The sequence below is a fragment of the Oncorhynchus keta genome, chromosome 13 (genome assembly GCF_023373465.1).
Source record: "Oncorhynchus keta strain PuntledgeMale-10-30-2019 chromosome 13, Oket_V2, whole genome shotgun sequence".
NCBI lineage: Eukaryota > Metazoa > Chordata > Actinopteri > Salmoniformes > Salmonidae > Oncorhynchus > Oncorhynchus keta.
Genome location: NC_068433.1, coordinates 14481900 through 14509497, shown reverse-complemented (window position 1 = coordinate 14509497; position 27598 = coordinate 14481900). Strand labels below are relative to the sequence as shown.

Genomic DNA, 27598 nt, shown 5'->3' with positions numbered 1-27598 from the left:
AGAAAGGGTGACAGTGCCTCTTCCCTCTCAGGAGGTTGAAAAAGTTTGTCATGGGCCCTCATATCCTCAAAAGGTTCAACAGCGGTACCAATGAGAGCATATTGACTGGCTGCATCACAGCTTGGTATGTCAATAGCACCACCCTCAATCGCATGGCGATACAGAAGGTTGTACATCACTGGGCCTGAGCTCCCTGCCATCCAGGACCGCTATATCACAGGAGGTTGGTGGCACCTTAATTGGGGAGGACAGGCTCGTGGGAATTGCTGGAGCGGAATGAGTGGAACATGGTTTCCATTCCATGTATTCTGTTCCAGTCATCATTATGAGCCGTCCTCCCCTCAACAGCCTCCACTGCTCTATATCAAGCTGTGTGAACAGAAGGCCCGGAAAATTGTTAAAGACTACAACCAACCAAGCCATAGACTATTATATCTGCTGCCGCACGGCAAGAGGTACCGGTGAATCAAGTCAGACACCAACAGGCTCACGAACAGCTTCTATCCCCAAGCAATACGACTGACAAATAGCTAACAAAATAGCTACAAGTTAACCTCATACACTCACAGGGCCCTACATACTCACACACAGTGTCAATCCAACACACACACAAACACTTACTCCACAATTTGCAAACTCACACATAAATATTTCCTGTATATAGTATGCTTACTTACTTTATTGTTTAGTTCATATTTCTTAATCATATTTCTTGTGTGTTTTCTTCTAGTAATACATTGCTGTTGATTATTGCATTGTTGGGTTTTAAGTTTACCAGAAATCCATTTCACCTTACTTGTGCATGTGACATTAAAACTAAAATATGTGCTCAATTTTGCGTCATCTGTGAGACACAGTGAGAATGTTCTATGCTCTTCAAGAGTTAGAGAAGGTAACAGAATGGTAGTCAGTGTTTTGGTTAATCTCCTCAGCCCAGACAGTGATGAATGTTCTAGTGCGCAAGGTCTGAGTCCCAAATGGCATCCTGTTTCATGTATAGTGTGCTACCTTTGACCAGGGATCATTGGGCACTATAGAGGGAGTAGAGTGCCATTTGAGATGCATCTGGGCTCTAGGAGGTCATATCACCTTAAAAATCATGTAAAATTGTATTTGTAAAGAACAGGTTTAACAGTGAAATGCTTACTTACGGGCCCTTCCCAACAAGAACAAGAAAATAGAGAAACAATAGAAAAGTAAAACACTTAATAATGAATGTAATAATATATACTCATTGAGTAACGATAATTTGGCTATATGCACAGGGTACCAGTACCGAGTCGATGCGCAGGGGTCCGAGGTAATTGAGGTAGATATGTACAGTACCAGTCAAAACGTTGTTTTTCTTTATCTGTACTATCTTCTACATTGTAGAATAATAGCGAAGACTTCAAAACTATGAGGCTCCAGGTTCATACAAATATGCATGATACTGTATAGTTGCAGGTAGCATTTAATTGTGAGGGTTTTGGGGGAAGGTTTTTCAGTCTACCTAGAGTACGCAGGTTTACATTAGCTAACTTCTACATACGGACTGAGAGACAAACGTGCGCACCAAAAAGACAGACAGGGGAAATATTTCTGAAAATGAATTGGCAAATAGTGTTACGTTTGGCTCTTTAAGAAAATAGTGGCTAACAAGGGGTGGGTTTTGATTTGACAGTAGATTTACGTTTTAGACTATTTGTGATGGAACAAAAAATGCATGTACTGTACTTTCAGAAAAGATTGGAGAGCTGCTCGTTGGTGGGCTGTGAGCTACTGGTAGCTATCGACCTGTTGGAGACCCCTGGTCAACAGTTGATCGATTCTAACTCAGGCCAGCAAAACCTTAAAACTTCCTTAGTATTAGAGATTGCACAACAGCTGTTTTTAACGAACGACCTCCCCTTTTGACCCAAAGCTGTAGTTCTGTCCTGCAGATCCATAGAAAAAAAGCTACAGTAGATGTATATTACACATGTCCTTGTTCAGCCACGACTCAGAGAAACATAGAATGTTACATTTCTTTAGGTCCCATTGACAGGATGGTCTCTAATGGAACTCGTCTATTTTGCTCTCCAGTGATTGTACGTTCGCCAATAGAACGGAGGGTAGAGGTGGTTGATTTACTCGCGGGTGTAGTGATGTCAGGGTGCCCGCATTTCGGGCCTCTTTTGTGCCGTCTCCTTCTCTTCAGGGAGTAGGGCCTGGTCCGGGGTGAGCAGTAAGTCCTGCTCCGTAGACTCGTTGAAGTTAAAAATCTTCATCAAAATCGAGGTTAGTGATCACTGTTCTGATGTCCAGAAGCTCTTTTCGGACATAGGAAACGGTGTCGGAAACAGTATATACAAAAAAAGTTAAGATCATAGCAAAAAACACACAAAATATCAAAATTGGTCAGGATTTGTAAAAACGGAAGCGATCCATTTCAGCGCCATTCTGTTCAACAGGCAGTGAGCTTGTTGTTAACTTTCTGTTCAACAGGCAGTGAGCTTGTTGTTAACTTTCTGTTCAACAGGCAGTGAGCTTGTTGTTAACTTTCTGTTCTACAGGCAGTGAGCTTGTTGTTAACTTTCTGTTCAACAGGCAGTGAGCTTGTTGTTAACTTTCTGTTCTACAGGCAGTGAGCTTGTTGTTAACTTTCTGTTCTACAGGCAGTGAGTTAACTTTCTGTTTTGCTTGTTGTTAACTTTCTGTTCTACAGGCAGTGAGCTTGTTGTTAACTTTCTGTTCAACAGGCAGTGAGCTTGTTGTTAACTTTCTGTTTACAGGCAGTGAGCTTGTTGTTAACTTTCTGTTTACAGGCAGTGAGCTTGTTGTTAACTTTCTGTTTACAGGCAGTGAGCTTGTTGTTAACTTTCTGTTCAACAGGCAGTGAGCTTGTTGTTAACTTTCTGTTCAACAGGCAGTGAGCTTGTTGTTAACTTTCTGTTCAACAGGCAGTGAGCTTGTTGTTAACTTTCTGTTCAACAGGCAGTGAGCTTGTTGTTAACTTTCTGTTCTACAGGCAGTGAGCTTGTTGTTAACTTTCTGTTTACAGGCAGTGAGCTTGTTGTTAACTTTCTGTTTACAGGCAGTGAGCTTGTTGTTAACTTTCTGTTTACAGGCAGTGAGCTTGTTGTTAACTTTCTGTTTACAGGCAGTGAGCTGTTTTGAGCTTGTTGTTAACTTTCTGTTTACAGGCAGTGAGCACTTTCTGTTTACAGGCAGTGAGCTTGTTGTTAACTTTCTGTTCAACAGGCAGTGAGCTTGTTGTTAACTTTCTGTTCAACAGGCAGTGAGCTTGTTGTTAACTTTCTGTTCAACAGGCAGTGAGCTTGTTGTTAACTTTCTGTTCTACAGGCAGTGAGCTTGTTGTTAACTTTCTGTTTACAGGCAGTGAGCTTGTTGTTAACTTTCTGTTCAACAGGCAGTGAGCTTGTTGTTAACTTTCTGTTCTACAGGCAGTGAGCTTGTTGTTAACTTTCTGTTTACAGGCAGTGAGCTTGTTGTTAACTTTCTGTTCAACAGGCAGTGAGCTTGTTGTTAACTTTCTGTTTACAGGCAGTGAGCTTGTTGTTAACTTTCTGTTCAACAGGCACTGAGCTTGTTGTTAACTTTCTGTTCAACAGGCACTGAGCTTGTTGTTAACTTTTTGTTTACAGGCAGTGAGATTGTTGTTGACTTTCTGTTTACAGGCAGTGAGCGTTTTCTTAAGATGCTCAATTACCCTAATAATGTGTAATTCATATATTTTTTTCACATTTCAGTGATAAATGTGGGAAACCGGCAGATATCTGTTCCAGCGCCATTCTTTTCCACCAGAGGGGGGCTAATTATAGATGCTCAGACACTGCCAAGACTAATGCATCTGCAGCTACAATAACAACCTCTCGTAGGTCCGCACTACGACTGAGCAGAGAGACAGAGGGCTCCTGGAGGACCACTAAGAGCAGGTTCAGTGACGCCTGTTTCTGGTACACTACTGACTTAACATTTTAAGTACGTTTGTAATACTGTAGTCAAACACTATAGACTAAACACCTCTTCTATACCACTGACTAACATAAAATCACTTCACCTACAGTCAGTCAAGTCACCTAGGCTGTGTCTACGCAAGCAGGCATATTTGTATCTCGTTTTATCACCAACAGTTTTTTTTGTCTAAACAGATCAGCCCTTTCCTACTAGTTGTAAAAAAAGATCAGAATTGGGTACCCAGCGTAAACACGGCATTGATATCATTTCATAATAATAACCTTGTGAAAAACTTGATATATTTTCGAGCCACATTTCCCTAAAACTCAGGCCACTGTCAAGCAGCTGTCCCTAAAACTCAGGCCACTGTCAAGCAGCTGTCCCTAAAACTCGGGCCACTGTCAAGCAACTGTCCCTAAAACTCAGACCACTGTTAAGCAGCTGTCCCTAAAACTCAGGCCACTGTCAAGCAACTGTCCCTAAAACTCAGGCCACTGTCAAGCAGCTGTCCCTAAAACTCAGGTCACTGTCAAGCAACTGTCCCTAAAACTCAGGCCACTGTCAAGCAGCTGTCCCTAAAACTCAGGCCACTGTCAAATGAAAAGATACTCCTTAGACAGACTCTCCCCTCAATCGACTCCCTAACACAGACACAACCATTACGTCTCATTAAATGGTCTATTATAAAGCTCTCTGTCTGGTTTCTATGCAACCCTGTTTATTTTCCTCCAGCCTCCCATCACAAGAAGAACGTCTATTTGTGTCTCTGGCTGGAGCTAACTGCCTCTAATTGACACGAATAGAATGGACCTTGATACGCACGCACGCACGCACGCACGCACGCACGCACGCACGCACGCACGCACGCACGCACGCACACACACACACACACACACACACACACACACACACACACACACACACACACACACACACACACACACACAGGATGAATGGCTGGCAGAAGCTGTGCGGTACAGGCCAAGACTGACACTTAATGACTTTTCTCTTTCTCCCCTTCTGACACCCAGGTGGCTCCGCTTGGATGTCAGCCCATCACCTTAAACTCAACCTTGACAAGCCGGAGCTGCTCTCCCTCCCGGGGAAGGCCTGCTCCAAGACCTCTCCACGTCTGAAACCCTACCTCTTCAAAGAGTACCTTAAATACTCCCACAGCACCCCCACACCCACACAGAAACTCACTAACTTGTGTACAAAACTCACACCGTCTTTACTTTACTGAGAAAAAATGTACTCATTATTATAATTTTATTTCACCTTTATTTAACCAGGTAAGCTAGTTGAGAACACCTTTATTTAACCAGGTAAGCTAGTTGAGAACACCTTTATTTAACCAGGTAAGCTAGTTGAGAACACCTTTATTTAACCAGGTAAGCTAGTTGAGAACACCTTTATTTAACCAGGTAAGCTAGTTGAGAACACCTTTATTTAACCAGGTAAGCTAGTTGAGAACACCTTTATTTAACCAGGTAAGCTAGTTGAGAACACCTTTATTTAACCAGGTAAGCTAGTTGAGAACAAGTTCTCATTTACAACTGCGACCTGGCTAAGATAAAGCATAGCAGTGCGACAGAAACAGCAACACAGAGTTGCACATGTAATAAACAAGCATACAGTCAATAACACAATGGAAAAAAAGAAAGTCTAATACATATGACATATGTGGGGTTCCCAGCTAGAATGCACTCACTGTAAGTCACTCTGGATGAGAGCGTCTGCTAAATGACATACATGTTACTGTAGGAACGGTCAGGGAATCTTTGATGGCAAATTACAGTGCATTTAGACTCATCCGAATTACAGTGCATTTAGACTGAGCCGAATTACAGTGCATTTAGACTGAGCTGAAATTACAGTGTATTTAGACTCAGTCGAATTACAGTGCATTTAGACTGCTAAATTACAGTGCATTTAGACTCAGTCGAATTACATTGCCGTTTTAATATAATTGTGCTGCATATTGTGCTTGTAAGTGTGTGTGTTTGTGTGTGTGTGTGCACGCATGTGTGCGTGTGTGACAACTCTACGTGTGGGGATTCAAGTCGGACAAAAATACTATTTTGACAATAATTATGTCAGCAGGTGAGTTTAGAAATGTAGTTTAAAATAATGGGCTGGAAGATTGAACTCTGTTCATTTCTGTAATTGGTGACAGGTTCTGTTTTTCTCTATGAAATCTCTGATGCCATTTTGATTGTTGTTGTTGTCTGAAAATGGCATCCACACAGTACAATGGAACAACAAGGTTTCTGTCACAGCAACGTTCAGCTCTGTGGCAGCACTTAGCAAGGGAAGGGGGTTAACACACCTGGGCATCTTTCCACCATTGTTCTACGCACACACACACAAACACCTCAATGTCCTTCCTCTGGTAGCCTAGTTCTGAGTGCACCACACAATGAAATCACCTGGGTGCTCTGTATATCCAGTGCCCCTCAGTCAGTCAAGAGGGGTGAAGGAGAGGATGAAAGAGAGAGAGAGAGCAAGAGAGAAGGAGGGAGGCAGAGAGAGAGAGAGAGAGAGAGGCAGAGGTAGGAGTTTCTCACCTGCTCCAAATCCACCCTCCTACGCAATGACTGGTCATACAGTATGGGTCCCTATGGGCCTCCCTGGTCCACATAGTTCTTCCACCCAGGCGTGGTACTAAATGGGGCGTCAGTGAAGCAGTAACCTGGGGAAAGGCGCCATAGCTCCAGGCCCTCTTGAGCAGCCAAGCCCAGGAGAGAGCAGTCTCCATGGGCTATAAACAATGCTCTTCTAGGCAGTCTGGCTGTCACTCATCAATGTTCTATACACATCAATTAAATGTGCGTGTGTGTGTTTGTGTGTCTATTTTGTGAATAGACACAACCACATAGCCACGTGACAGGTATCACGCCTGCTGAAAACCCAGCGGGAGACGGATACACTCTTCTTGACCCGACACCTCACCCTGCTAGACAGGCTGGACAGGGTTCTCACTCACGTTTCCACAAAATACCTCCACAACAGGCCTTCAACTCTCCATACAATACCTCCCCAACAGGCCTTCAACTCTCCATACAATACCTCCACAACAGAGCTTCAACTCTCCAGACAATACCTCCCCAACAGGCCTTCAACTATCCAGACAATACCTCCACAACAGAGCTTCAACTCTCCAGACAATACCTCCCCAACAGGCCTTCAACTCTCCAGACAATACCTCCCCAACAGGCCTTCAACTCTCCATACAATACCTCCACAACAGGCCTTCAACTCTCCAGACAATACCTCCACAACAGGCCTTCAACTCTCCATACAATACCTCCACAACAGGCCTTCAACTCTCCATACAATACCTCCACAACAGGCCTTCAACTCTCCAGACAATACCTCCACAACAGGCCTTCAACTCTCCATACAATACCTCCACAACAGGCCTTCAACTCTCCAGACAATACCTCCCCAACAGGCCTTCAACTCTCCAGACAACACCTCCACAACAGAGCTTCAACTCTCCAGACAATACCTCCCCAACAGGCCTTCAACTCTCCAGACAATACCTCCCCAACAGGCCTTCAACTCTCCAGACAACACCTCCACAACAGAGCTTCAACTCTCCATACAATACCTCCACAACAGGCCTTCAACTCTCCAGACAATACCTCCACAACAGGCCTTCAACTCTCCATACAATACCTCCACAACAGGCCTTCAACTCTCCAGACAATACCTCCCCAACAGGCCTTCAACTCTCCAGACAACACCTCCACAACAGAGCTTCAACTCTCCAGACAATACCTCCCCAACAGGCCTTCAACTCTCCATACAATACCTCCACAACAGGCCTTCAACTCTCCATACAATACCTCCACAACAGGTCTTCAACTCTCCATACAATACCTCCACAACAGGCCTTCAACTCTCCATACAATACCTCCACAACAGGCCTTCAACTCTCCATACAATACCTCCACAACAGAGCTTCAACTCTCCAGACAATACCTCCCCAACAGGCCTTCAACTCTCCATACAATACCTCCACAACAGGCCTTCAACTCTCCATACAATACCTCCACAACAGGCCTTCAACTCTCCATACAATAACTCCACAACAGGCCTTCAACTCTCCATACAATACCTCCACAACAGGCCTTCAACTCTCCATACAATACCTCCACAACAGGCCTTCAACTCTCCAGACAATAACTCCACAACAGGCCTTCAACTCTCCATACAATACCTCCACAACAGGCCTTCAAGTCTCAAATATAACAGGCTGTGCCTCCACATTCACACTCCTTTTGAGAGATGTTTTACGGCCCTAACTGCTAACCGCCAGACCTTTGGAGCTTTTCAACTGCACTGAATGGAAGCCTCTGTTTAACTCTCCAAGATTGGATAGAGTGAAACAGACAGGCGTCATTACACAGTTGCCGCTTTCTCTCCCTCTCTAAATCTAGTTCTGTCTCTCTGTCTCTATTTCTCTTTCACTCTGTGTCTCTCTATTCCTCTTTTACTCTGTCTCTCTCTCTGTTCCTCTTTCACTCTCTCTCTCTCTCTCTCTCTCTCTCTCTCTCTCTCTCTCTCTCTCTCTATTCCTCTTTTACTCTGTCTGTCTGTCTGTCTGTCTGTCTGTCTGTCTGTCTGTCTGTCTGTCTGTCTGTCTGTCTGTCTGTCTGTCTGTCTGTCTGTCTGTCTGTCTGTCTGTCTGTCTGTCTGTCTGTCTGTCTGTCTATTCCTCTTTCACTATGTCTGTCTCTCTATTCCTCTTTCACTATGTCTGTCTCTCTATTCCTCTTTCACTCTGTGTCTGTCTGTCTGTCTTCCTCTGCTGATTTTTCTCTCTGTCATCTCCACCTCTTTCCTCCCTTTACTCTGTCTCTCTCTTGCTCTCCTCTCCCTCTCTCTATATATACAGTATGTCTCACCCTTTCCTTCCCTCTGCTGTTCTTTATTTATCTCCCTCCCTCTCTCCTCTGTGAGAGGGCTGTCTGCCGGGTGATGGAGAGGGAGACACAAGCCTGTTAAAACAATTGCGTCCCCGCGACAACGCCTGTCCGTCAGGGGGAATTTTTTACTGGGCAGCCCTGTCAAGAGGGAAAAGTCCAGCCAATTGGACGCTGGGGTCTTAGCCACTGTTGTTGTCTCGTAAATCAACTGCCCTCCCTCTCTGCTCACCTCACTTCGTTGTAGTAGTCCACAATATAGGCCATAAAACTGGATAATGTGCTTCTATCCACTGAGCTGTGGTCAACACATTCTCCCACACAAACCAAAAAAAACAGGGTACGGTGGCCATTTTGTTCTGAACATGAACTAACCTGCAAAATCAATGACTAAAGGTAAGCCTGAACTTTTTATGAACGCTTTACAAAGCTACACTTTAGCCAACCACAATTTGCTTCGGTTGATATTGATGTGACAAAGACCAGCACATCAAAGGAGGCAAGTGGGAAACCAATGCAATTTTGATCAAAAATGTTGTCCTCCTGTAAACCTCAACCCACAGCTGTCCTCCTATCCACTATGGGAGTCATTGATTTCAGGTCTTTATTTTGTTACGTGCTCTAACATGCACACACACCAACCAAGGGCTTTCCCTCTCCCCCTGTTTTCAACAAAACTCTAGCGATCAGCAGGCGAGGAGAAGCTGGGAGGGAAATGGCTGCGCTATAATTTACCACAGTAAATTATAGTCGACGACAGGTCAGTGCATGAACAAATGAAAAACACTGCTCAGTTGCAGCACTCAAGCTTCGCCTATCACTTATTCAAAGAGCACTGACAGGAAGGAGAGAAGGAGAGGAGTAGGGAGAGGCAGAATTGTTTTAAATGTATCCTTTATTTAACTAGGCAAGTCAGTTAAGAACAAATTCTTATTTACAATGACAGCTTACACCAGCCAAACCCATATAATACTGGGCCAATTATGTGACCCCGTATGGGACTCCCAATCATGGCCAGTTGTGATACAGCCTGGATTCTAGCACTGAGGTGCAGTGCGTTAGACCGCTGCACCAGTCGGGAGCCCCAAAGGGCTAGAGAAGGAGGATAGGAATATATATATTGATATACTGATTGAGGGAGAGAAAACACATTTTAATAATGATGTTGATCATGAATGTTTTGATATTTTTGGTGTTGCTGATTACGGTTATGAGATTAATGATGATGAAGATGATGTTGCTGATTACGGTGATGAGATTAATGATGATGATGATGATTACGGTGATAAGATTAATGATGATGATGAAGATGATGATTACGGTGATGAGATTGATGATGATGATGATGAAGAGGATTGTGCTGATTACGGTGATGAGATGAATGATGATGATGATGAAGATGATGATGATTACGGTGATGAGATTAATGACGATGTTGAAGATGATGATTTCGGTGGTGAGATTAATGATGATGATGAAGAGGATCGTGCTGATTACGGTGATGAGATTAATGATGATGATACAGATGATTATGGTGATTGCTATGATGATGAAGAGGGAGCTAATGATGATTATATAATTGTGAAATTCATTTCTTCCTTTGCCTTCTTGATTCTCCTCTCTGTATCTTTCATCTTCCTTCATTCCTAACCGTTGGGGAGGATTGTATTACAAAGGGAAAAGTAACTAGCTACACACTAGATATCTTATATGATATAACATACATGGAATGATCAAGTTATCCTTCGTGCCATTCATCTTCGATTATTAGGCAAATACATACAAGCTCTTCTTCAGTCCATCTTCAGTCTCCACCCACCCTTCACCTCATTCTCAAAATGCCAATCAGATATCATTACAGGTGGAAACTTGAGATGATTTAATGAAAAGTGAATGAAACACATGCACAAACACACACACGCACACATTCACACACAAACACCCACACACACAAACACACACACAGCAGCAATGAAAGGGCCTTGGTCGATACTTGTCTCATGTCCCAAAATACATTTTACTAGGCACACGTACAGATGTCAAGGTCAGCTGTGTATCTGTGTCTCTCTATCTATCTGTGTGTGTGTGTGTGTGTGTGTGTGTGTGTGTGTGTGTGTGTGTGTGTGTGTGTGTGTGTGTGTGTGTGTGTGTGTGTGTGTGTGTGTGTGTGTGTGTGTGTGTGTGTGTGTGTGTGTGTGTGTGTGTGCGTGCGTGCGTACATAGGCCATGTAAATGTATGTTTATGTGTGAAGGCTATGTCAGAGGTCTTCCCATGAGGTTGGCTTGCTGTTAAACACCCGTACATTTAAACACATCTTAAACTTCAACACGTGGAGACTTTCTCAGCCACATGATGCTAGATCACAATGTACTTCTCTACCACTCTGGGATTTTCCATAGGGGATACTCCCCGTGATACTTTCACAAGTCACAGTCAATTACCAGCCCTCTATTCCTCCCACCACTCCCCGACTGCGAATGGGCCGCACAGAGCTACTCTGTATGGAGCGAGGGAGGAGAGGAGAGGAGAAAGAGGGAGGAGAGGGGAATGAGGGAGGAGAGGAGAAAGAGGGAGGAGAGGAGAAAGAGGGAGGAGAAGAGAAAGAGCGAGGAGAGGAGAAAGAGGGAGGTGAGGAGAAAGAGGGAGGAAAGGAGAAAGAGGGAGGAGAGGAGAAAGAGCGAGGAGAGGAGAAAGAGGGAGGAGAGGAGAAAGAGGGAGGAGAGGAGAAAGAGGGAGGAGAGGAGAAAGAGGGAGGAGAGGAGAAAGAGGGAGGAGAGGAGAAAGAGGGAGGAGAGGAGAACGAGGGAGGAGAGGAGAAAGAGGGAGGAGAGGAGAAAGAGGGAGGAGAGGAGAAAGAGGGAGGAGAGGAGAAAGAGGGAGGAGAGGAGAAAGAGGGAGGAGAGGAGAACGAGGGAGGAGAGGAGAACGAGGGAGGAGAGGAGAAAGAGCGAGGAGAGGAGAAAGAGGGAGGAGAGGAGAAAGAGGGAGGAGAGGAGAAAGAGGGAGGAGACATCAAGTCTTTCCACATAATAGAATAGACCTGACATTGTAGAAATGACAATTCCTCTGCATCAGAATAATGGAAGAGACACATTTGTGGATCCGTGTCTAGTAAAGGACAGAGGGGGCTGAATAGGCCGTGTTTCACATGTACATCTTGTAAGTTGAATGGATGCATAATGTGTACCACTGTGACAGCGTCGTGATGGACACAACTGGCTGGGAATTGGCATATTAAATGAAATTGTATTGGTCACATTTACATATTTAGCAGATGTTATTGTGGGTGTAGCGAAATGCTTGTGTAGCTCTAACAGTTCAGTAGTATCTAACATTGCAGTAGTATCTGAAAATTCACAACAATACACAAAAATCTAAAAGAAAAATAATCTAAATACTAGTTTGAGCAATGTCGGAGTGGCATTGACTAAAACACAGTAGAATAGAATACAGTACATACATATGGGATGAGACAAGCAGCATCTAAACATTATTTAAACATAATTAAAGTGACTAGTGTTCCATTATTAAAGTGGCCAGTGATTTCCTATGTATATAGGGCAGCAGAGTTGCGTAACCAGGTAGAAACCGGCTTGTGATGACTTTTAACAGTAATGGCCTTGAGATATACACTGTTTTTCAGGATCTTTGTCCCAGCTTTGATGTACCTGTACTGACCTCGCCTTCTGGATGATAACGGGATGAACAGGTTATGGCTCGGGTGGTTGATGTCCTTGATTATCTTTTTGGCCTTCATGTGACATCAGGTGCTGTAGGTGTCCTGGAGGGCAGGTAGGGCAGGCTCTGTTGTGCCTTCTTCACCACACTGTCTGTGTGGGTGGACCATTTCAGATCGTCAGTGATGTGTACGCCGAGGAACTTGAAGCTTTCCACCTTCTCCACTGCGGTCCTGTCGATGTGGATAGGGGGTGCTCCCTTTGCTGTTTCCTGAAGTCCACGATCATCTATTGTTTTTTGTTGACATTGACTGAGAGGTTATTTCCTTGGCACCACACTCCCAGGGCCCTCACCATTTCCCTGTAGGCTGTCTCGTCATTGTTGGTAATCAGGCCTACTACTGTTGTGTCATCTGCAAACTTGATGATTGAGTTGGTGGCATAGATGGCCACGCTGCCATGAGTGAACAGGGAGTACAGGAGGGGGCTGAGCATCCACCCTTGTGGGGCCCCTGTGTTGAGGATCAGCGAATTGGAGGTGTTGTTTCCTACCTTCACCACCTGGGGGGCGGCCCGTCAGGAAGTCCAGGACCCAGATGCACAGGGCGGGGTTCAGACCCAGGGCCCGAGCTTAGTGATGAGCTTGGAGGGTACTATGGTGTTGAAGGCTGAGCTATAGTCAATGAACAGCATTCTTACACAGTTATTCCTCTTCACCAGATGGGATAGGGCAGTGTGCAGTGCAATGGCGATTGCATCGTCTATAGATATATTGGGTCGGTAAGCAAATTGAAGTGGATCTAGGGTATCAGGTAAGGTAGAGGTGATATGATCCTTAACTAGCCTCTCAAAGCACTTCATGATGACAGAAATGAGTGCTACAGGACGATTGTCATTTAGTTCAGTTACCTTCGCTTTCTTGTGTACAGGAACAATGGTGGACATCTTGAAGCAAGTGGGGACAGCAGACTGGGATAGGGAGGGATTGAATATGTCCGTAAATACTCCTGCCAGCTGTTCTGCCGTCTCAGCCGGCAGCCTTGCGAGGGTTAACATGCTTAAATGTTTTACTCACATCGGCCACAGAGAACGAGAGCCCACAGTCCTTGGGAGCGGGCAGCGTCGGTGGCACTGTGTTATCCTCAAAGTGGGCGAAGAAGGTGTTTCAGCTTGTCCGGAAGCAGGACGTCAGTGTCCGCGACTTGGCTGGTTTTCACTTTGTAGTCCATGATTGTCTGCATATCTTGCCACATACGTGTTGTGTTTGAGCCATTGAATTGTAACTCCACTTTGTCTCTGTACTGATGTTTTGCCTGTTAAATGTGGTGGTTCACGCTTTCATGAAATATACCCCCCCGCCTTTCTTCTTCCCAGAGAGTTCTTTATTCCTGTCTGCTTGATGTATTGAGAACCCAGCTGGCTGTATGGACAGGAACAGTCTATCTCGAGAGAGCCATGTTTCCATGGAACAGAGCATGTTACAATCCCTGATGTCTTTTGGAAGGAGATCCTCGCCCTAAGCTTGTCTACTTTATTATCCAGAGACTGAATATTAGCGAGTAATATACTCGGAAGCGGTGGATGGTGTGTACGGACTAGATGTCCACTCCGAATACCTCTCCTCCGCCGGCAGAGTCTTGGAGCAGCCTCTTGGAAACGTTCAATTGCCCTGGGCGGTACGAACAAAGGATCCAACTCGGGAAAGTCATATTCCTGATCGTAATGCTGGTGAATGTCCGCCGCTCTGATAGCCAACATTTATTTCCGGTTGTATGTAAAAACACTCAACTTTTTCTGGGCTTATAATGTAAGAAATAAGACACAAAAACAAATACTGCAAAGTTGCTTAGGGGCTAGAAGCAGGGTTGCCGTGTCTGTCGGCGACATATTGAACAATATGTGGCATTGATGTTGTTATAGTCAAAAACCATATTGAACGATACGGTTAGTTTAATTATGCTGTAATGTAGTTAAGTTTGTGATTACAAAGTTGGCGAGCATCACAAACATGCGTGCACGCACACACCCCACTCTCATCCCTCTCCACATTCTAAGTTAGTGCCTAAATAAGTACATTCACAGTAGGGGGTCAAGTCATACACAGAGACCCCTTCATACAGAGAGACCACCACATACACAGATACGCCCACATACACAGAGACCCCCACATACACAGAGATCCCTATATATACAGATACAGAGAGACTCCCACATACACAGAGACCCCCACATACACAGAGATCCCTATATATACAGATACAGAGAGACTCCCACATACACAGAGACCCCTATATATACAGATACAGAGAGACTCCCACATACACAGAGACGCCCACATACACAGAGACCCCCACATACATAGACTCCCACATACACAGAGACCCCTATATATACAGATACATAGAGACCTCCACATACACAGAGACCCCCACATACACAGAGACCACCATATACACAGAGACCCCCACATACACAGAGACCCCCACATACACAGAGACCACCATATACACAGAGACCCCCACATACACAGAGACCCCTACATACACAGATTCCCCACATACACAGAGACCCCACATACACAGAAACCCCTATATATACAGATACAGAGAAACTCCCACATACACAGAGCCCACCACATACACAGAGACCCCCACATACACAGAGACCACCATATACACAGAGACCCCCACATACACAGAGACCCCTATATATACACATACACAGAGACCACCCCCACATACACAGAGACCCCTACATACACAGATTCCCCCACATACACAGAGACCCCACATACACAGAAACCCCTATATATACAGATACAGAGAAACTCCCACATACACAGAGACCCCCACATACACATTCAGCGTCTCTCTCTCCTTTAGGCTGATGGTCAATAGCCATTACAGTGAGGCGCACTGATCGATGCAGGTCCAATTTAGCAGCCAGCGAAGGTGTGGGCAGCGCATGTCCACAGCTGGTTAAAGACATCAACCAGGACCACGGGTCACCACCAAGCACCAACACAACGTGCCCACCTCAGGGACCCGGTCAATCATCTGACCACGTTCCTCTGTAACCACCGGCAACCAACAATCACCAACCAGTCAGGGTTATCTCCATCATGACACAACAGAGAGACACACTACAATGAGTAACATGGTAGTATGGGCTTCAATGCAACACAGTTTATTTTCATAGCACCAGAAATAATAGGATGAAATACAGCAGGATGCAATTACTGTACTTCCATTTTCACCTTCACTCTGATCTAAACCTAACGGTCAGTGCTAATCGATTCTATAGCGAGGGTGTCATTACTGAACGCTATGTATTGGCGGTGTTACCGTGCTACTCGTTAGTGCTACCAGTGCTACTCATTAGTGCTACCAGTGCTACTCATTAGTGGTACCAGTGCTACTCATTAGTGGTACCAGTGCTACTCATTAGTGCTACCGTGCTACTCATTAGTGCTACCATGCTACTCATTAGTGCTACCGTGCTACTCATTAGTGCTACCAGTGCTACTCATTAGTGCTACCAGTGCTACTCATTAGTGCTACCAGTGCTACTCATTAGTGCTACCGTGCTACTCATTAGTGCTAACGTGCTACTTATTAGTACTACCGTGCTACTCATTAGTGCTACCATGCTACTCATTAGTGCTACCAGTGCTACTCATTAGTGCTACCAGTGCTACTCATTAGTGCTACCGTGCTACTCATTAGTGCTACCAGTGCTACTTATTAGTGCTACCAGTGCTACTCATTAGTGCTACCAGTGCTACTCATTAGTGCTACCAGTGCTACTCATTAGTGCTACCGTGCTACTCATTAGTGCTACCAGTGCTACTCATTAGTGCTACCGTGCTACTCATTAGTGCTACCAGTGCTACAGTGTGGGTGTCTCCTTTCCTCTCCTAGTGCTAATGATTATGGAGCCGGATGATGGCCTAACGATGGAGACCTAATTATGTTTTAGCATACCTGCAGGTGTCATTACAGAAAGGTTAGGGATAATTGGCGAAATCGCCATTGTTGTAAAACACATTGCTTTTAAAAAAGCAGTCAGCCGCAACTACTTCCTACTCAATAGGTCAGAGTGAATTGGGAGCCAAATTCCGCATGATACCCTCCGTGTCGGTGAAAATATCAGGGATTTCTCTCTAGCGTAGATTCATGAATTACAGTAGCTAACACTTTCTATAGCTGTCCAACGACATTACAATATCTCCACGTCCAAGCTATTCCAGCATTCCATTCGGTCAGTATTTGGGTAATTGAAAAAAGAAACACAACACTTATTTAGCAGCCATTCCCCAAGTCTCCAGTTGAATGGGACAGCGATGAGGAGGTTGATTTCTGCTACAACAGGACCACAGCTTTATCCTTGCAGATGGGGAACTGGGAGACAATGGCTAGCGGTTTGCGCTGCGGCACGCCTGCTAAGGTATGCAAAGGTTTCTGTATTGTATGGCAGAATTAGCAGCTGGCAACAGATTAGAGCCAAGCTTTTTTGGCGAAAAGCCAGCTAAGAGGTGACAAAACAGGTAATATACATTTTTACCGGTGGCAAGCACAGGCTTAATTAAAATGTGGGTATATACCTCTTCTCTCCCTTCCTCCCTTCCGTCTTTCCTTCCCACCCCTCTCTTCACGTTTTATTGAGTCCTGCTCTGGGAAAAATCCAAACTAATATATTAGTCCTCTGCTGCTGCTATGGTGATTCAACAGCGATTTCCGTCGATAAACGTAATTCTTATAGAACAAGGGATAGGTAGTATTACAGTAGGAACAGATGTAACTTACTGTATTTAGCCTTTTTTTAAATTCTCTCTCACTCTGTTCTGGGTAACATTGTATAAATAACATTCAAGATCCCTGGTTGTTTTTTTTATTCATTCCTCCACCCCTCTAATAAATATAGACAGTATTATCTTTGTCGTTGTCTTTTCATTAGCATAATACATCTCGGCTATCCCCAAAGGGCTGTGAGGTTTTGTATTGTGCGTGTATTTTGTATTTGTGTTTACAGGAAGGACTTCCCAATCCACATGACCAGCATACAATACTTCAACTTCCTCTTCGAGTTGAAACAGAGACCCAGACATCATTAAATGGAATAGCATCAAGACCCCACAGAGAAAACAACAATAATTGTTGGGGGTGTTAGTGTGTTTGGTTTTTATGAACCACATGGGTGTTAGTAATGGGTGTTAGTAATGGGTGTTAGTAGTGGGTGTTAGTAATGGGTGTTAGTAATGGGTGTTAGTAGTGGGTGTTGGTAATGGGTGTTAGTAGTGGGTGTTGGTAATGGGTGTTAGTAATGGGTGTTAGTAATGGGTGTTAGTAATGGGTGTTGGTAATGGGTGTTAGTAATGGGTGTTAGTAGTGGGTGTTAGTAGTGGGTGTCAGTAATGGGTGTTGGTAATGGGTGTTGGTAATGGGTGTTAGTAATGGGTGTTAGTAATGGGTGTTGGTAATGGGTGTTAGTAATGGGTGTTAGTAGTGGGTGTTAGTAATGGGTGTTGGTAAGGGGTGTTAGTAATGGGTGTTGGTAATGGGTGTTGGTAATGGGTGTTAGTAATGGGTGTTAATAATGGGTGTTAATAATGAGTGTTAATAATGGGTGTTAATGTTCCATTCTACTTCACCTACTGGAGCCGTTATTGAAGTGCAACGCAATTGCGCGGACTAATACAACGAGAGATAATCAAATCTGATCAGCTTGAGAAGGGGATGAGAGAGCGCTGTCTCCTGCTCACCTCTCTAGATGTACTCGACCTAAAGACAACATGCCAATTTGTTTGTCTGTTTGAGGCTAATTCACTCTGGTAGCGATACAAGTCAGACACATCTAAATAGCTTTGAACAATATTAGAGGGAGTAGCTAGAACAGAAGGGAGAAACCAAACTGAAATGTCAGGGAATAACGCTAAGCCACAAAGTCTGACACATTTTAATATCTGGCACTAGGGATGTGTTTACGAGCAGAAAACATTTCCTGCTTTTTGATTTCCATTCAGGGCTAATTAGCCTGGTGTTAATCACAGAGGAGGGCTGGTTAGGGAGAGAGATCATACTGGAGCACAGTGAAGGTGTGGCAGTTCTCAGTCAGACCACAACAAAGCTACTTAGCAGGGCACTGTACTTATTGTGTAAATGTATGACAATCTGTCTAATGATTCAGTACTGTCTGATACCATATAGACCAGGGCTGCCCAACCCTGGTCCTGGAGAGATACCTTTCTCATCTTTTTAAATGGGAGAACTTGCACAATTTGTGGCTGACTATATACTTTTTTGCCCCACTGTATGGGATAAAGTTTGTGGATAGAAGTACCTAACCCTCATGTAATTGACACTATCCTCAAAGCTAGCAATGGTAATCGAGATAACCCATGGAAACTAGCCTTGAATGGCTAACGCTATTGATGTGAGCCAGGAAATAATTTGACATCGTACTCTCCAGGCTTTCATACACAATGACAGGTCTTGTTTCATCGTACTTGTGTTTCTTCAACATCTGTTCCTTGGTGACTGTATTATCAGCACGGGCGCCGCACATAACAAACTAAACAGGATCCACTTCCTGTATCCTGTGGGACCTCGTGTTGTTTGCCCATCACACTTAAACTGACAATCTGGATGCTTGAAGATTCCACCACTCCAAAAGAATCACTTTAGAACAGGGAAAAAGAAAAGCAAACTGACAACCCATTTTCTCTGGTCAATTACACACACAAGCGAGGTCTTGAAACTTCTCTGTTAGGAGTGCTGTCAGGAATGCTGAGAACAACAATAGACACAGTGAGATGGGTCCAGGGAAATGTTTGATACAAACAGCTATGTAGGTATGACTGCTGTGGACTACTGGGGATACACTAGGTATGTGTGTGTGATTAAGGATAGACGGGTGTATGTATGTGAGAGAGTATTAGTGCATTTTTCCATGTGTGTGTGTGTGTGTGTGTGTGTGTGTGTGTGTGTGTGTGTGTGTGTGTGTGTGTGTGTGTGTGTGTGTGTGTGTGTGTGTGTGTGTGTGTGTGTGTGAGATTAGGGATAGATGGGTGTATGTATGTGAGAGAGTATTAGTGCATTTGTCCTTGTCTATGTGTGTGTGTGTGTGTGTGTGTGTGTGTGTGTGTGTGTGTGTGTGTGTGTGTGTGTGTGTGTGTGTGTGTGTGTGTGTGTGTGTGTGTGTGTGTGTGTGTGTGTGTGTGTGCTTGTGCGTGTGTGTGCATATGTGTATATGTGTGTGTGTGTGTCTCTAGGTGTATTGGATAGAGATGGGAGTTGCCGACGTCTCAGTTGGGGAATTGGCCGAGGACTTCAGAGCACCGTCTGAATATACAATTAGACTAGGGGATTGTGGATAGAGACATCACTCCCCAGTAAAGGTCCTCGGAATCAAGACATACAACTATTGCTCTTCCCACTAGCGCTGCAGGCTATATCCCCTCAGCAGATAAATAAAGTAAAACTAAAACAACACACAAAGCCTGTGAATGCTATTCACAAGAAAATCGGACTTCTCCCAAATGAAAATGGATGGCCCTCCCTTCAGCAAAATATATTTGACTTAAACCCTCCTTGAACACTTGAAAAAAAAGGTGACCTTGCCCTACACCCAAAATAAGAATTAAAACAAAGTGGATAACAGAGAACATGTCGACCATTTACCATCACCTCTTGGACAGACCAGAGCCTTAGATATGTCGTTTTAAAAACGTTTTTTCATCCTGTAAGCATTACATGGCAACGCAGAAATGTTTATAGCGTACAGGGCTGCTGGCCAGAACGTTGTGGGTTAGGCTTACCTACAGAGTAGGCCTACCTTTCCACCCCAGACAGAGTAGGCCTACCTTTCCACCCCAGACAGAGTATGCCTACCTTTCCACCCAACAGAGTAGGCCTACCTTTCCACCCCAGACAGAGTAGGCCTACCTTTCCACCCCAGACAGAGTATGCCTACCTTTCCACCCCAGACAGAGTAGGCCTACCTTTCCACCCCAGACAGAGTAGGCCTACCTTTCCACCCCAGACAGAGTAGGCCAACCTTTCCACCCCAGACAGAGTATGCCTACCTTTCCACCCAACAGAGTAGGCCTACCTTTCCACCCCAGACAGAGTAGGCCTACCTTTCCACCCCAGACAGAGTAGGCCTACCTTTCCACCCCAGACAGAGTAGGCCTACCTTTCCACCCCAGACAGAGTAGGCCTACCTTTCCACCCCAGACAGAGTAGGCCAACCTTTCCACCCCAGACAGAGTATGCCTACCTTTCCACCCAACAGAGTAGGCCTACCTTTCCACCCCAGACAGAGTAGGCCTACCTTTCCACCCCAGACAGAGTAGGCCTAGCTTTCCACCCCAGACAGGGTAGGCCTACCTTTCCACCCCAGACAGAGTAGGCCAACCTTTCCACCCCAGACAGAGTATGCCTACCTTTCCACCCAACAGAGTAGGCCTACCTTTCCACCCCAGACAGAGTAAGCCTACCTTTCCACCCCAGACAGAGTATGCCTACCTTTCCACCCCAGACAGAGTAGACCTACCTTTCCACCCCAGACAGAGTAGGCCAACCTTTCCACCCCAGACAGAGTATGCCTACCTTTCCACCCCAGACAGAGTAGGCCTAGCTTTCCACCCCAGACAGAGTAGGCCTAGCTTTCCACCCCAGACAGAGTAGACCTACCTTTCCACCCCAGACAGAGTAGGCCAACCTTTCCACCCCAGACAGAGTATGCCTACCTTTCCACCCCAGACAGAGTAGACCTACCTTTCCACCCCAGACAGAGTAGGCCTACCTTTCCACCCCAGACAGAGTAGGCCTAGCTTTCCACCCCAGACAGGGTAGGCCTACCTTTCCACCCCAGACAGAGTAGGCCTAGCTTTCCACCCCAGACAGAGTAGGCCTAGCTTTCCACCCCAGACAGAGTAGGCCTAGCTTTCCACCCCAGACAGAGTGGCCTACCTTTCCACCCCAGACAGAGTAGGCCTACCGACGCAGAAAAATGTACGCTTTAACTGCTGGCTTCTCTTCTTCCGTGGCTTCACTAAATGAGAGAACTTCACGTCTTTCCCTAAAAGCGGTCTGGGTTTAAACATCTTATATTGTACAGAAAGTGAATAGCTTAATCAATAGATAGTGACATAATTAGATTACTTCCTAAGCAAAGTCACATTTTTTGCCTACTCAGCTATAGAAGGTTGTAGCGCAGCCTGTGAATGTCAAAGAAACGAAACAATGATATCTCCATATGCATCAGAGTCACATCTTTCCTGGGTATTTTACAGCTTGTGTCTAGCATAAAGGATCGAGGACCAAAGTGCTGTTATAGAGCACTTTATATAATCAGACCTCTTTCATTTTCTTCAAAATCTTAGCCTAACAAGCGGTTGTGCTTTTTGCAATTGTCTTTCATAAAAGGTAGGCCTATGGCATAACCTCTCAGACCCCCTCTATTCGAGTATTGGTTTTAACCTTCACTGACATGGAGGTAAGCTATTTAAAGAATGCATGGTGGTTTGAGGAAATGACCGATAACTCTATGGATATAGCAGCCTAATTTTGCCTGTCAAACAGGTAGGTCTACCTCATTTCTTAAATAGGAAAAAATAGGCTCCAACCCAAGGTCCTCTTGTTGTTAGTATAGTCTAAATAAAATGAAGACTGTTGAAATGAATTATGCCTACTTTCAGCACCATGAATGATCCATTTCAGATTGATTGTGCCGAGGCTGCTGCTTCAAGTTTCAGCACCACAATGTAAGTTACTTGAATCTGGCTTACTGTGAGGTCGATAACCCTGATAAATAGACCTACATCATGGGCAAGAAACATATTGTTTTTAATCAAATCTATTATAGTAGTAGCAAGCTATCAACGTTGACCCCCAGTCCTCCTTCTCAAACGGAACAGAACAGAACATAGACTATAGGCTAGTCTGTGCACAAGATAGGGAATTTCTTGGACTAGGCTTAATAAATAAAAACATTTGGAAGAAGCCTTTGACTCCTCCTGAACTGCCACTGTAAGCCTACACAGCACAGCCATTGTTAGGCAGCACACAACAAAACGTTTTTCATCAGCAAGAACATAGCAGGCCGGGGCTCAGGGTTGTAATATCCATCCCAGTGTTTAATACAGCCTAGTCTTATGTACACCATCCCAGTGTTTAATACAGCCTAGTTTTATGTACACCATCCCAGTGTTTAATACAGCCTAGTTTTATGTACACCATCCCAGTGTTTAATACAGCCTAGTTTTATGTACACCATCCCAGTGATTAATACAGCCTAGTTTTATGTACACCATCCCAGTGTTTAATACAGCCTAGTTTTATGTACACCATCCCAGTGTTTAATACAGCCTAGTTTTATGTACACCATCCCAGTGTTTAATACAGCCTAGTTTTATGTACACCATCCCAGTGTTTAATACAGCCTAGTTTTATGTACACCATCCCAGTGTTTAATACAGCCTAGTTTTATGTACACCATCCCAGTGTTTAATACAGCCTAGTTTTATGTACACCATCCCAGTGTTTAATACAGCCTAGTTTTATGTACACCATCCCAGTGATTAATACAGCCTAGTTTTATGTACACCATCCCAGTGTTTAATACAGCCTAGTTTTATGTACACCATCCCAGTGTTTAATACAGCCTAGTTTTATGTACACCATCCCAGTGTTTAATACAGCCTAGTTTTATGTACACCATCCCAGTGTTTAATACAGCCTAGTCTTATGTACACCATCCCAGTGTTTAATACAGCCTAGTTTTATGTACACCATCCCAGTGTTTAATACAGCCTAGTTTTATGTACACCATCCCAGTGTTTAATACAGCCTAGTTTTATGTACACCATCCCAGTGTTTAATACAGCCTAGTTTTATGTACACCATCCCAGTGTTTAATACAGCCTAGTTTTATGTACACCATCCCAGTGTTTAATACAGCCTAGTTTTATGTACACCATCCCAGTGTTTAATACAGCCTAGTTTTATGTACACCATCCCAGTGTTTAATACAGCCTAGTTTTATGTACACCATCCCAGTGTTTAATACAGCCTAGTTTTATGTACACCATCCCAGTGTTTAATACAGCCTAGTTTTATGTACACCATCCCAGTGTTTAATACAGCCTAGTTTTATGTACACCATCCCAGTGTTTAATACAGCCTAGTTTTATGTACACCATCCCAGTGTTTAATACAGCCTAGTTTTATGTACACCATCCCAGTGTTTAATACAGCCTAGTTTTATGTACACCATCCCAGTGTTTAATACAGCCTAGTTTTATGTACACCATCCCAGTGTTTAATACAGCCTAGTTTTATGTACACCATCCCAGTGTTTAATACAGCCTAGTTTTATGTACACCATCCCAGTGTTTAATACAGCCTAGTTTTATGTACACCATCCCAGTGTTTAATACAGCCTAGTTTTATGTACACCATCCCAGTGTTTAATACAGCCTAGTCTTATGTACACCATCCCAGTGTTTAATACAGCCTAGTTTTATGTACACCATCCCAGCGACTATCTTAGAAATATACCTTTGCTCTGTGCTTCTCTGAGCATGCACTTTGTAGCCTGTAGCCTATTTGCTATGGATCATGTGATTGAGGCCACACTAAATAGCCTATAGGCTCACTTGATATTGCACACCCAGCAGAGAATCAGAAATGAGGGATGGCATCAGGCATAGCCTAATAAGCTACTAATTCTAAAATACTGAGAAACATTGACATTTCATCAATTACAAATGACATGACCCTCCCCTGGAGGACATTTTAAAAAGACTAAACCCTCCCCTTGACTGAAGTTGAAAAAGCATGGCCATTTTCCTCCAGGGACCCATTATGTAAATGCAGAACCATCCCTTAGTGAAAGTAATAGTGATGATAGTGATGATAGTGATAGTGGTGATAGTGATGATAGTGATAGTGATAGTGGTGATAGTGATGATAGTGATAGTGGTAATAGTGATGATAGTGATGTGATGATAGTGAGTGGTGATGGTGGCCATAGTGATGATAGTGATAGTGGTGATGGTGGCTGTGATAGTGATGATGGTGGTAGTGGTGATGGTGGCCCAGCAGAGATGATGGTGAAATGATGGTGGCCGGATAGTGATGATAGTGATAGTGGTGATGGTGGCTGTAAGTGATGATGGTGGTAGTGGTGATGGTCGTGATAGTGATGATAGTGATAGTGGTGATGGTGGCATAGTGATGATGGTGGTAGTTGATCATAGTTGATAGTGAATGATGATGGTGACCCTCCCCTGTGATGACAGTCTACTGAAGATTGAGGAACTAATAGTGGTGATGGTGGCTGTGATAGTGATGATGGTGGTAGTGGTGACTGATAGTTGATAGTGAAGTGGTGATGGTGGCCATAGTGATGATGGTGGTAGTGGTGACCCATAGTGATGATAGTGATAGTGGTGATGGTGGCTGTGATAGTGATGATAGTGATAGTGGTGATAGTGATGATAGTGATAGTGATAGTGGTGATAGTGATGATAGTGATAGTGGTAATAGTGATGATAGTGATAGTGATAGTGGTGATAGTGATGATAGTGATAGTGGTGATGGTGGCCGTGATAGTGATGATAGTGATAGTGGTGATGGTGGCTGTGATAGTGATGATGGTGGTAGTGATAATGGTGGTAGTGATAGTGATGATGGTGGTAGTGATAGTGATGATGGTGGTAGTGATAGTGATGATGGTGGTAGTGATAGTGATGATGGTGGTAGTGATAGTGATGATGGTGGTAGTGATAGTGATGATGGTGGTAGTGATAGTGATGATGGTGGTAGTGATAGTGATGATGGTGATACTGATAGAGATGATGGTGATAGTGATGATAGTGATAGTGGTGATAGTGATGATGGTGGTAGTGATAGTGATGATGGTGGTAGTGATGATGGTGATAGTAACAGTGATGATAGTGAAAAGTCATGGTTTCTACAGACGTGTGGATTCAGTATTTATAGTAACGCCTCGGAAGAACACTCACCAAGTCGGTTGGCAATAAAAAGCAGAAAATGGCCGCCCCCTTTTTCTTCACAAATTGCCTGGGCCTTCTGTTTCTTTTACAGAGACAAATCGTTTCACGCATTTTGAAATATGCAAATAGAAGTGTTTGCGGCGTGGGGCCTGTCGCTGGAGGCCAAGAGGCTTGTTGACGACACACGCTTCATCTGTGGCAGCCGATCAATAGTCTCCTTCTCCTCCTCGACTTCATCTGCACTGATATGAAAGGACTGGAGAGGTGAAAAGCAGATTGCTTACACCTTTACTGTGTTGTCAGGTCAGTTCACTTGATTGAGACGGGACTATTTTACACTATTCATCTATTTTAGACTGTGAGATACTCTTTCCCAGTTCGAGGCTTTGAGTAATTTCTCATCTTTTGACTCTCATCTTGTTTCCATGCTCTCCCTGGCTCCCAAGTCTGCTTCTCGCCTGACATGAACAGCTGTCACTCTATCATAGATACTGGTCATCAATCAAGAACAGCTTTTTTTTGACAAAGTCCATTGAAATAAGATATGACAGAGGGAAAGAGAGTGTTTAATCTACGAGTCTGATAGCACACTGTAGAAACTATACAGGCTCTCCATATAGCGGACATGAGTCAGTCATGGGCACGTGATGAGGTTGCACCGCCTGAGCACTTCAAAAACAGTGTCTACCCTCAGCCCAAAAATGGACTGTCCTCTTGGTCTAACAGTCTATGATGTTGGTTGCTCCCCATGGGAGACCCAAGTTCATATCCTGCGGTTTAAACCTACGTATTGCCGTCCACTTTCCACGGGCCTCTTCTTCCTTATCAACTACATCCAGGGGTATGTGTAATCACTGTCCCCGCCATCCCTCTTAATATAAGGTCCCTGGTACTGTGCCAGTCAGCTAAAACCAACTCATGATTAACACAGCAAATTTTATGGCACCAGCAGGCCCTGCAGACAAAGGTACTGGCAGAGAGAGGATGTACCCCATCAATAAGCCTTATAAAAGCTCTGGTTGGCTTTTTATCTTTTGACCTCTCAGATCCGCCAGCACCCACTGGGAGGGCCACCCTACTTCTTAAGGGCCCCTCTACTTCCTAAGGGCCCCTCTACTTCCTAAGGGCCACTCTACATCCTAAGGGCCCCTCTACTTCCCCCTCTACATCCTAAGGGCCCCTCTACTTCCTAAGGGCCCCTCTACTTCCTAGGGGCCCCTCTAAATCCTAAGGGCCCCTCTACTTCCTAAGGGCCCCTCTACTTCCTAAGGGCCACTTTACATCCTAAGGGCCCCTCTACACCTCTACATCCTAAGGGCCCCTCTACTTCCCCCTCTACATCCTAAGGGCCCCTCTACATCCTAAGGGCCCCTCTACTTCCTAAGGGCCCCTCTTCCTAACATCCTAAGGGCCCCTCTACACCTCTACATCCTAAGGGCCCCTCTACTTCCCCCTCTACATCCTAAGGGCCCCTCTACATCCTAAGGGCCCCTCTACTTCCTAAGGGCCCCTCTACTTCCTAGGGGCCCCTCTACATCCTAAGGGCCCCTCTACATCCTAAGGGCCCCTCTACTTCCTAAGGGCCCCTCTACTTCCTAAGGGCCCCTCTACTTCCTAGGGGCCCCTCTACATCCCAAGGGCCCCTCTACATCGTAAGGGCCCCTCTACTTCCTAAGGGCCCCTCTACTTCCTAAGGGCCCCTCTACTTCCCAAGGGCCCCTCTACATCCTAAGGGCCCCTCTACTTCCTAAGGGCCCCTTTACATCCTAAGGGCCCCTCTACTTCCTAAGGGCCCCTCTACTTCCTAAGGTCCCCTCTACATCCTAAGGGCCCCTCTACTTCCTAAGGGCCCCTCTACATCCTAAGGGCCCCTCTACTTCCTAAGGGCCCCTCTACTTCCTAAGGGCCCCTCTACATCCTAAGGGCCCCTCTACATCCTAAGGGCCCCTCTACTTCCTAAGGGCCCCTCTACTTCCTAGGGGCCCCTCTACATCCTAAGGGCCCCTCTACATCGTAAGGGCCCCTCTAC

At 44.8% G+C, this 27598-nt stretch overlaps 1 protein-coding gene and 1 long non-coding RNA gene across 2 annotated transcripts in view; both read right to left on the bottom strand.

The window, feature by feature from the left end:
- Positions 1-27598, bottom strand: part of LOC118392701 (neurexin-1-like) — a 1157590-nt gene that overhangs the window by 497197 nt on the left and 632795 nt on the right. The gene's annotated exons all lie outside the window — the stretch shown is intronic.
- Positions 7006-7600, bottom strand: LOC127906729 (uncharacterized). Its single transcript, XR_008062627.1, has 3 exons — positions 7553-7600; positions 7281-7382; positions 7006-7212 (listed from the first exon to the last, which is right to left on the bottom strand). It is a non-coding gene; the product is annotated as an uncharacterized LOC127906729 (long non-coding RNA).